This window comes from Haliaeetus albicilla, chromosome 6 (genome assembly GCF_947461875.1).
Source record: "Haliaeetus albicilla chromosome 6, bHalAlb1.1, whole genome shotgun sequence".
NCBI classification, from domain to species: domain Eukaryota; kingdom Metazoa; phylum Chordata; class Aves; order Accipitriformes; family Accipitridae; genus Haliaeetus; species Haliaeetus albicilla.
This window is the reverse complement of record NC_091488.1, coordinates 2,194,337-2,206,550: the sequence shown is the minus strand read 5'-3', so window position 1 is coordinate 2,206,550 and position 12,214 is coordinate 2,194,337.

Below are 12,214 nucleotides of genomic sequence, written 5' to 3'. Positions count from 1 at the left end.
CTCGGCCCAGATTCTCTTCAGGATTCTGTTCAGGCACACCCCCCCCGCCCCCGGGGGAATCCCCCTAACGGCCTGCCGGCCCTGAGGCGGCGCGGCCGGGTGCCGGCAGCAATGGAGGACTCGGCGGCCGGGCTCTGCCGAGGGGCCGCCGGGTTGCTCTGTCCGGGGTCTCTGTCCTGTCCCGGGCCTTCGGAGGGACCGCCACCAGGCAGTCTTTAAAGCCTTGTATTCAAAGGCATCTTTTCCTTGCGGAAAGGGTGACCGTAAGACAGCGTGCTGAAGCCGCAGCTGGCATAAGGCACGTGTAGCTACAAACCCAGAAAAACACCGTCTAGAAGCAGCTCACGATAGGACCGACGTTTAACTTGGTCGGTTACTACACGTTTTGCCAGCTCCTGGCTCCTTTAATGTCTTTGCAGGGCTGAGATCAAATTTGCACAGTGCCGCGGCATCAGCGATTTCATCCGATTCTGCAATTAAAAGGTCTACAAGCAATCGTTATTGTGCAATCCGACGGGCTGCCATGATTATTTCTGTAAGTTGCAAGAACGTTTTTTCAGCACAAGCTGAGGGTATCCTTGTTTTGAACAGCGTAGCTCCACGCATGCATCCTGAGCAAAGCAAAACCATTCACTGGAGAAACGCATCGAAAGAGGCACAGACGTCGGCAGGTCTGTAATAACTGCGCTTTTGTCAGCTGGTGGTCATTTGACACAGCCGATCCGTCAGAGTTGCCTTTTGGGGTTTTTTTTATGATTAACTAGCTAAAATAGAGGGCTTTGCAGATTCCTGTTCAACGTCTTTGATCCAGTCCTGGATGTTACAGGGGATTACATAGTCCTGTTTGGGTGGATTGGGTATCCTTGTTGCCCTCTCACCAGGAATTCTGCTTTTTCTGAGTGCCGTGCCCTTTTTTTTTTTTTAAACCAAAATCAATGCTTCCTTGCTGCCATCTCTGATCTCTCTGCTGTTTTCTTCAGACATGCAGCTGCCATAAGACAGCCAGGAAAATCTCGGTACTTTATGATCTCTTACGCCTCTCACCTTTCCTTGCGGCGGCTGCAGTTGTTTCAGTTACTTCATTACATAAAGGAGCTTACTGGATTGTTTTTTGCTGTCTTCAGTGGCAGCAAGGAACTAAGCAATGCCTTTTGTTCTGTTCAACCTATTACATTATCTTTCCATTGTGGAATAGTTGGAAGAAGGTAATAGTGATGTTGTCACCTAAGTACTTTCAAATGTATTTGTTCATACGCGTCAGGTGCCTAGCTAAGTTATGCCCTTATATACTACATGAGCAGCTTTGCTGGGTTTACAGGAAAAAAAAGACCACCAATTTGTCACGCAAATCTTTTTCCAGCATTAATTTTGCTACTTAAAGCCGACCATTCCGGGCTGGCACTTGAAGAAAGGTGGAGCATCATCTCTTTAATAAAACTTGCTACAGAAAAAAGAAACAGAACAGTCATCTTTCCATGTCCTTTTTTATATGGATGGGAATTTTACAGGTTAGCAGTGGACTTCAACTGAAGAGCTGAAAAGGCTAATGAATTATTTCAGAGAACAGTATGAAGTCTTTCTTTCTTAAACTTCGACTTAAAGGACAGTTATTAGCCATAAATGGCTTTCACAGCTGTTCGTTAGGTTAGGTGAAGCTGGGAAAGCTGGCAAAACAGCATGAACAAATTCAAAAAAGGAGTATGGGTGGGAAAGAAGAGGTTCATCTGGGAAACCTTGGTAGAGCTGTAGGAAAACATTCAACAAGAGGAAGAAGTCTGCAATATTGACATGTAGGAGTGAAAGTGGGCAGTAAATTACCTGTGGTCTTACAGAACAGCACAATAACAAAGCCCACGGAATTTAAGCCTGCACATGAAGGATCCCATCGCTGAGGAAGGAACTAATAGACTTTCTCTTCCGCTTCTTTGGCACGACTACCCTGTGCATACTACTTAACTAGGTCATGCCTAGGATATTTTTGGGAATCTTCCTGTTAGAAAATTACACTGAAGGGAATTTAAAGAGCAATTAAAATAATTAAAGAGATGGAGGGATTGATTTATGAGACAAGATCAAAAGATCTGGAATATTAAAACATGTTTCACAAATGCTGTGGAGTTCGGATGACATCATATTGTTAAGATTAGCACAGGCTGTATGGAAAGAGTTTATTCAGTGTAAGATTACGTGCATATTTTGAAACCAGTAGAGACTGCAAAAGTGGGTGCAACGGGAAAAAAAACGTTGAGACACCGGTGTTTGCCGATTTATGGAAAGCTTTGTGCTGAAAAGCAAGGGCAGAGGCCCTACCCTCTGCAGGCAGATTGCACAGATTAGATAAAAGACACGGGGCTGACGGGAACAATCTTGCACTGGAAAATAGTTGGGATGTGGGCCTTGTGTGGTATGCAGTAACCTGCACTAGAGGTGCGTTTTAGCCTGCATCACCTCTGTTCTCTGTGCAGGACCATGGTGGGCTGAAATACCAAGTGTTTCAAGTCTCAAGGTTTTTTTAAGCAGAGTGTAATAGCATTTTTAACCGCAGGCTCCCAGTTCATCTACATCCCCCTGTGTTCATTGGTCTGAAAATATTTCACCTACAACTGCCACAATCCAAAGTTCACCTCAGGAATTAAAGTTAAAACCAGCTTTTTCTCATAGACAGCTAAGAAATATCCTTTAACAAAAAGATTTTTCCCTTGTGTTTATGACCCGTTCAGAAATTCATTAACTTCAGGTCCTTCTGAGGCCTGCGTAGGGTGCACGAGGATGGCTTGACGTTAGTAGACTTTTTTTCCCTGAATGGCTAAACAAGTTTCTAAAGTGATGACACATTTGAGACAGGAGTTCACAAAGGTTGTGTTAGCACTTGTTTAGGAATACCTGTGTATCTCATGGCTTTGTCACTCATGAATAATGTGGTCATCTCGCAATGCTAATTAAAACCTTGAAATCAAACATACCTATTTAAAATGTACGCACACACACAGGTTCTCTCCCCACGCCTGATTCTGTGTATTCAAAGTATTGTTAAACATAATCAATTTATGCTAAGCAGAGACATTTATACACTACAATTAAATAAGCAGCATAACACGTGCAAACATGTAGCCCCATGCTGAAGCGACTGTTAGAAGATAGTACCAAAATGGGAAAAGCAGGGGCCGCAGACAAAAGGGGGTTAGAGTTTGATGCAAATGCCTGGAAGTACTTTCATCACCTTCACTCTTTATGCATCATGCCGGGTCAGTTTCTTCCCCCAGGCATACATTTCTTTTTTTTTTTTAAACGCAGCTCTAGTCCTTTACTATTTGCTTATAATTGGTAGAAGTCATGGTAAATTTTGGGGGGTAGGAGAGGGACGATAATACTTCATTTTAGAACAGTATTATAGGGGAAACAAAGGGTCTTGTAAGCTAATGGGTGTTCTTAGAAGCTGGTCTGAGGTAAGAATGTGGTACCACAATTATTACCAAAGATGAAGTTCACCTCTTTGCAAAACAGTGTTATTTTGCTGTATAAGACAAATTAATGTTGTCTAGAGGTGAACATCTGTGTAATAGAGCTAAGAAAACTGGAACTCAGTATTCTAATGAATTTACTTCTTTCACTCTTATTTCTGCTTTTGTGTCTGAGCATGTTACTGTTTACTAAAACAAATACAATTTATCTCCCCCTTCTTGGATGCTCACAATCAAATATGTAGGCCTGCTGGGGCATTGCTCTGGAGACTTAAAAAAAAAGATAGCAAACTGTCTCTTTCAAATTAAATTTAGGCAGTGTGGAGCCTACACCTTACTGGAAACTATGAAAAAAATCTCTAACCTTAAAAACAAGCATATGGAGTTGAACAAGGAAACACATTCAAGTAGGCTGCAAGATGAGTAAAGATTGTGTGTGTGTGTGTGCGCGCGCGTAAAGTTCTGCAAACAAGGACCCTGGAGAGTCGAATTATATCATAGGATGTAAGACTTCTCACAGAACAAGAGAACAATTTCAGGAAGTTTTAGCAAACTCAGATAAGAGGTAATTGCTTAAATAAGTGCTACCATAAATTATAGCAGCTATTATACTCTGCTTTTTGAGAGCCCTCCACTGGATTTCAGCCAGAGTGCTGCGTTTGAACCCTTACCATGGACTCCAGTCTGTCTCTTTTGGGCAGAGCTTATTTACCACGGCGGTGAGACCTCAGGTCCCGTGGCCCCAGGATCCTGGCCACCTTCTTCAGGGACACCCTACTCGTGTTAACACGCTCACTAATCGGGTTTCAAGCTCGACAGAAACTAACAAATTATTCTGATAACGCTGAGAAGTAGCCATGGAAAGCAGTGACAGACCATTCCTTACTTTTGCCTCCCCACCAGCATCCTCTAAGCCTAGCCCAGGGTCGTACCTCTAACCTGCACATAGTGGGGGCTCTGGGGGTTGGGTTGGGGTTTTTTCCTAACTAACTGCCAAAATGCCACTGGCCTGACAGACTTTCTTTCTATGTTTCTCTATAGATGTTTGACCATACAACAGAGTTCCCCAGAGTCCCAACTAATATTTCCTCACCCCCCCCCCCACCCAAATACAAGGAAAAGCTAGATGAACACTGCTTTTCCACCCCAACCACAGTCTTGCCCGTGAACCCATCACATGATGTGGCAAAATGGGGTTCAAGCTTCTACTTAACTTCTGTGTCATCTCTCAGAACAGCTACATCTTATATGCAGTCCCCTTTGGTGTTTGAAAATAGCCCCTGAGAAACCTTTTTATAGCTTCTACCATCAGATGACCTTCCCCACTCCCTCTTCATCCCCAGTTATCATCTGATCCCATGGCCAGCTCATCAGGCGATTCCCGGTCCCACATCAGATGATCATTAGCTTGGATAGCAACCAAAGGGCTTGCCTGGCTTGTCCACCGTCTTTGCCATGCCTGTCACGTAGTCCAGATACACCGCTTCAGACATCGATGGGGCCTGCTGGTACTAGTCTTCCTTTATGACCTAAGCTATAGAAGTTAGGTTTCATAGCTGCATCAGCTTGTTAGAATATCTCAACCACTCCCAAGCGGTGACTTACAGACCCAGCTACAGGACAGGACCTGTGGTTCACAGTCAAAAAGAACGTAACAGAAAAAAAATTGGATTCAGATGCCTCGTTTTCCTTGTATGCAAAGCAGAACAATGGCAAGCTCAGGTGAGGTCAGAAAACCAGCACTGGGGGTGGCTATGTGCAATATGGTTGGGGCTTCAGCATAGCCCTTTCCTCGTTTCCATCAGCAACAGAACAGAGTCATTTTTCTATTACCATAAGCTAGTTTTTTTCTGTGCTCCTTCTGTTTTATTCCCTAATAATTACAGTCACAAACCCAGTAATGCACAGGTTTCCCCGATCCAGTCAAGTCACATCTTGTCTATTGATCGAATGTTTCCCATGTTATGCAACTGACTTCAGGAAGAGCTTAGCCCATGGATATCAAAAAACTGCACTGAAGAGGTAAATCCCCTATGTTTTTCATCACAGCACTCTGTATCCAGTGGACAGCATTCTCCTTTCTTGTTGATCAAGATTAGCAGTTATGGTTGAAATAATGTCAAAATGAAATCAGAGCAATTAAATCTTAAAAAAAACCCCAAACTGGTCAGGGAGAGAGGATTTCTTTTTATACCTTTTAAAACTCTGTAAATTAGAGGAAAGTATATATGGGTTAATAATTTGTAGCCCTAGCCTTGCATAACATGAAGGAAATACTATTATTTCTGATCAAAGTGTTTATAGGGAGGGAGGGAGGAAGTCCCGCACAGAGAATGGATGGTAAATTGGTTAAAATTGGAGTTATTAATTCATCCGGGCAGCATGAAGAGGCAGTAAAACAGATGGCCAAAAGAGAGGCAGTGGAAAAGATGTTTTACCTGAAGTAGAAACCAGTAATACTTACCTTACTTTATAGGCATGTTGTGCAATACTGGTTCTCATGAAGTTGTTCCTCTTAGTTATCTTTTCTAAATCGTTTTTGAGTGATGATGCCTCAGCATGCAGTCTGTGAGAAATGCTGGTGGATGACAGTGTGCATTTTTTTCTCATACCTGTATTATGCACTGGATTCAGGGCTCCTTATGTGAAATGCTGTTGCCACCAAAGTCAAAGACAGACTTACTGCTGGCTTCAAGGGAGCCAGAATTTCAGTCCTTGCCTGGTGCACCACAGCCAAGATTAGACTAATACTCTTTTTGTTACATGGTCATTTGACTTCCCAGGCAGAATTGTAGGTAACTGCATTCAAAATATAAAACGAGGGAGAATGAACAAAATGCGTAAATACACGCCGATAAATCAGACTAGCTACAATTAAGCCATAAACATGCTGTCCTAACTCTGTAAGGGGTATTAGTTCACTTTCACTGGTTCGGCTTTTTTGTTATGAGATGAGGTATTACCATCTTGCCTGTCAAGAGTGAACCTTTCGGTTGCAAACGCAATACAAATTCCAAGTGAAAAGATGGTCTCTTCCTCAAAGGGATTTCCAGATTAAATAAAGGTGCCTGTCTAAAAGGCCAAAGTGTCAGTGCAGAGCAGCTGTTCTGCATCAGGCCCTCCTGCGAGCCCTGTGCGTGAGGCTCACTCACCTCGTCTCACTTCAGACGTCTACGATCCAGAAGCCTGTATTTGATCTGGTTTGGTCTTGACTGTGTTCACAACCAGCAGAGAGCCATTTTTAAGATGCGATTAATCTTACCCTGCAGTAGATGCCTAAAACAGATCAGATAAAACGTGCTCTGCTTCTGTCTGTTGACTGTGAACAGTCCAGGTGAATTCCACATCAGTGGAGTGCTTTGCACAGATTAAATTAATTTTATTCTATTCAGAGATACTCTCAACGTGAAATAAGGGCTGCCGTGTGGGGAGTTAGAGCCGTGATTACTTTTTAAATGTTTTCTCCTTAGCAGAAACTTTTGAGCAAACTTCTCCATTCATTTTCTATCGTAAATAAGAAACAGCAAGTGCCTAGGAAAGAGAGATGAGTTTTCCAAGGGAAAAAACAATACAGTAAGATAATACTGATCAACTCAGCAGGCCATGACCTCTTTTTATTGGCTGCCAGACCATTTCTGAGTTTATTAAAGGCATCACAGGAAAAAGTTGGAAGGACTTTGTGGTTATTCACAGGCAGTTCCTCTAAGAAGTTGTCAGGTAACATCTGATTATAAATCTGTGGCGTTTTAAACGCAAGGTAATTAAATCAAAACATAGAGTCAAGAATATAATCCAAAGTGATTGATCTATAGCTCACCTAAATACTGTCACAACTGGAGCTACAATGAGTAGACTAAATTTGGAGAAACAGACAAAAATGTAGTTAGCCCTCCAAAAGACTAAACCTATTGATAAGGTAAAATATTAATGTATTGTAGTCTGACACCAAAACTTCACCAGAACTCAATAAAGTAATAGTTGGCACTAATTGCAGCAAAGTGACTTTTGGAATTGACATAAAAATTTTCAGCCTAAACCAGCCTGTTGTCATAAATATCAGAAAACTTATGTGTCCTTGCAACCCAGAAGTTTATCAAATATCATATACTTGATTGTGGAGTTTGGTCCTCACTGGTGCCAGCTCAGCCTTTACTAAAATGTCTCAGTTGATACTTTAAGAGAAAGGAATGTCTTCTAATTAGAGCAGTAGATCGGGAGTCAGGAGATCAGTGTTTTAATTCTTCAGCTGCTACTGATTATTCCACCCTGGATAAATTAGAACCTATTGGAAAAGCGGTGGTAACAGTACTTTCTTTCTCTATTAGTTTGTAAACCCATGAGGACAGAAACTGTTTCAGCTATGACATTTTTAAAAATACAAATTCAACAGCTAACTGTAAATTTCTCTTGTGAACAATGTATTTGATATTCTACATAAATTTTCCATTATGCTTCTTAATTGCTTGCCTTACATTATCTGAACAATTCCTCAGACAGTCTTTATTATATTCTCCAGTTATTTAACCATTAGGTTAAGAAATTATTAGGTTAAGAAATTTTTATTTTTTTTTTTTAGCTTTTCTTCATTACTCTGATAGTTAATTTTGAACTGAAAGATCTTCTGATGAACACAAAATGATACGTGTAGCTATTGTTAATGACTGAGCAGTTGTTCAAAAGATAACAAGTAGTTTGCTTAGAGGTTTTGGCTGCAACACTTATAGAATGACTAGTAGTGCCAGCAACATTAACCTAGAATACAAGAAAATCAGAAAATTAATCAGATAGATAGGAATACTTACCATATGTGGAGTTCAAATGCAACTTTTCTTTTTTTTCTTCCCAGCATCAGAATTCTGAAAGTGTTTCTTCAAAGAGGTGAGAGGTGAGACTCTTGAGAGGCAAGACTTTCAAATAAAGGGATTTCCGATAGAAACTGCAGCTACAGTGTACTGGTAACACCTGAGTATATTTTTCAAAGGCAAGACTTTTGAGTACCATTTCTATTTTTACTTACAGGCTGAAAATGGTGAGAGAAACACAGACTTCCAGAAAGAGACAGAGCAAAAGAATTTCTTATACAAAAATCAAAACATCACCCATTTCCTCTCTCCGGACACAATTAGAAGAAAAAAAACTCCCTTGATGAGAGTTATGTCAAAGCATAGGCAATGAAGACACCAGTTGCTTCGATAAACAAAGGTGTAAGATTGCTCGGCTACTTCAAGGAAGGTTCTTCATACGGGGTTCTGTAATTTAAGGACCTCAAGTATCTTATGCAATAACATGCAATTGTATTTTCTTTTTTAAAGTTTATTAATTCAGAGCCTTACTTTTGTGAGTGTATGAAACCTAAAAAGAGCAAGTAGCTATTTTATTTCCTATAATTCCCCAATCCCAACTTTACAAGCATGACATGCAAGATTAAAAATGTCCACAAATAGGTAGTCTCCTTAGAATTTCTGGTGTGGGAATATTTTAATTTTTCAATTAAATGTTGATAGAAAGGTTGCTTTTATGACCTAAAGCGAATGGTGGGTAATTTAGGTTGGTCTGGCTCCTATGCTTTCAGTGTTTTGTTGGAATCGCTACTATGCAGGGGTTCAGCTGTAAGAAGAAAAGAATGTGTTGTCATACCTGCGGGGTATTAGAAATCACGGTTAGGTTTCTCTTCTGATCTAGGCAGTGATATGGTGGCATCGAGTTTGTACTCTGAGGAATTCAAGCAACAGGCTGCTCTGTTCTGAGCGCTCGCTTCTTCCTTCTTTTTCTGTTTTGCTCTGTTTTCAAGGCCTGCATCTCTCATAGCCTACAATACTGTGTCTCGTTGTGCCAAAAAGTTGGTGCCTTGCCAATGCCGAAAGACATTGACTCAAAAAGACATTTGCGAATGCTGAAATGAAACTTCTGGATTATATTTTCATCTTGATTCCTCTTTTAAAGTATACACTGTTGTATTTCTCTTCATCACATTCTCAAACTGACACAGCCCCATGTAGCAATAAACAATACTGAACTGCCAGCCTGTAACTTCTACTGTTTGCTTAGGAAGTGTGCGAGAGCTAGTGTGAAAGCATACTAATTCATGTTTTTGACCAACGTATGACGAATAACAGATTTTTTTCAATAAAAATGGTTCAGGAAAAGACAAGATACATTTTCTGCGTGACAGCCACTTTTGACTATGTCAAAGAAAGCCGTAAAACTTCACCTTAGCCAATATGTCATGCAGACTTTTTGGAACAAAATTGTGCCGTTGCCTGACTCCATTCTTTCAGAAATCTTTTCCGCAGATTTTGTTACACTCTGACATGGTTACGCTATTCCACTGAGAGCCGCTGACGCAAGGAGCCCGGGGCTTTCCTGGCAGATGACGCCGATTGTCCTTTGTGTTATGGGCAGTTACGTGCAGCCGGACTGACCACGGAGCCTTCGCTGGCTCCAGCACTGTAGGAGTGCAGAAGCAGCGCACAGCTCCGCTTTCCCACACGCTGTCCGGCGTCGAAACTATTCAGCTGGCTGAAAAGACCTGGCCCTGAGAGATAAAAGCTTACCCTGTCCTAAACCAGACACCAGTGATGATGTCGGAGCGCCTCACGCCTATCTGAGCTGCAGAAAAACGTCATTTTCGGCAGCGCTTTCTGCTGGTATTGAAACAAGCTGCCTTGGATCGCGCTGGGAGCAGCCGCGATGGAGTTGCGGGAGGAAGGCGAGGTGGTCGGAGGAAGCACTAGTAAGCACCTTACTCTCCAAGTACTCAGCTTCCCTGAAAATGTGCTCCTTTCCTACTGTTGGGTCCCTCCTTCCAGTTATAGGAACACACGATTATGATTTTGCAGGGCAAACCTAAGGGACTCTTTTAAAAGTTTATTAAATTTCTTGAGAAAAAGAGCAAGTCTATTATTACTACACATATAGGACCGTTTAGACAGCTGACAACTTGGCAACAAATTGGCGTTCCTTTCAATGAGTTTTATTTTCCTATTATTTTTCTTTCTCATTCATGGATAATACCAAGCTAAATATACATTAATTTTTTTTTTTTGCATATGTTTTGCTCAAAACAAAAATGGTGCTTTTTGTTGGGAAAGAGACCATAGTTTTCTGCTTGTAGGTAATATTTCTAGTCAAATTGTATGTTGTCAGTAGCATTACCTTTAGGCATACTTCTGTTAGTGAGCCTCACTTCTACCTTTGTCATAATTCATGGAGCCTCACTTGAAGGGATAGTGCATGTGTTATTGGCAGACTAGTCCTATTCGTATGACATGCATGGCATATTTCGTTGCCTGCATTATATGCACTCTGTCTGAGTGGTGACCCCAAGTAACATATTTACAGAAAATCCTTCTGTAGAGCACAACCGTTCAGAGCTCTGTTTATAAACTGTTTGGGAGTTAAATGTCTTGTAAATGTTCCCATTCATAAAAGCAAGAGTTCCCACTTCCGACGTATTAGTGAAATGCGCACATTTATTTGCAAATCAGTCTCTGGACTAGTTTTATCAATTCTAAAACCCAGCTGAGTCAATGAAATTTTATCTCTTCAGCTGGCTTTCAGTCAAGCCCACAATCACTTTCTCTGTGTGCCTTGAATGTTTAAGTGGTAAACACTGCAGGGAAATATTTAACTACAAACAAAAATCTATCATCACTGCTATGTCATAAACACATAGGGAAATTCCTATTTAATTTTCTGAAATTGCTTGCTTACAGCATTAAATACGTGGGATTAAACTGACTTTAAGAAAACGCAAGCTGAAAAGCAATAAGATGCTTTTGGCCCCACGCTGCTTCTGTAGGCTTCGCGAAGATGCTATCATGCAGCATTTCAGTCATGGCAGGAATGAACTGGAAGTTGCTTGAGAAGAGGTGGTGGGTAGGTAAAAGGTTGCTATAAAACCTTAAACCTCCCCTAAGGTCATACTGCAAGCTGCTTGAAATAACAAATGTTAAGAACAAGTAATGCAACTGTGGTGTAAATACAAGAGTGCTGTCTAACTAACAAGACAGGGAGATAAAAAGGCAAAAAAGGTGGGGTTCCTCTAAATGAAGGAGAAGCAATGGCTATGTGTATGACCTTTCCTTAATCCTTACATCCCTTTTCAGTTTCAAGCCCCAGTCATCTCTCCCATTCCCCCTCTGAGCATCCCAACTTCTCAGTTCCATTCTCTCTTCCTTCTTTTGTGTGATCATCACTTAACATCTTTGCTGACCGGAGGCCTCCTCCTTTAATGCTCTCCTGATTTTTTCCCCTCTGTCAGCTTGGTTTTTCATTTGCCCCGTGCTACTCCAGGCCTGCTTCTGTCTATAGCTCTTTGATACCTAATTCACCTTATTATCTTTCATTCATCTTGGCATCTTTATCTGTTATTTAGAAATCAGTGGAGATTTCTCTGTCTTCCCATTCAAACTGCACCATCACTTGCCGAACCTGTTCTGAATAAAGCACTGTTTGTTCTCAGACCTTTCTTCCTTCCTTTCCTCTTCTACTCCTAAGCCATACTTCATTCTGTTTGATACTAGTCATTTGCATCCCCTCCTGCTGTGAGTCCTTTGTAGGACGTTCATTCCGTCAGTTTCTGATTTCTCTGCTGTTTACAACCTCTTTTTCTTGCTCTGCCTTCATCTGTTGCTGACTTCTTGACTGAATTAATTTTCAAAATGCGTACTGCTGTTTGGGTCTGGACTGTGCGACAGAGATCATGTTTAATAGCTAGTACCTCTTCTCTGGAAGCCAGTCTTTCCAGTGCA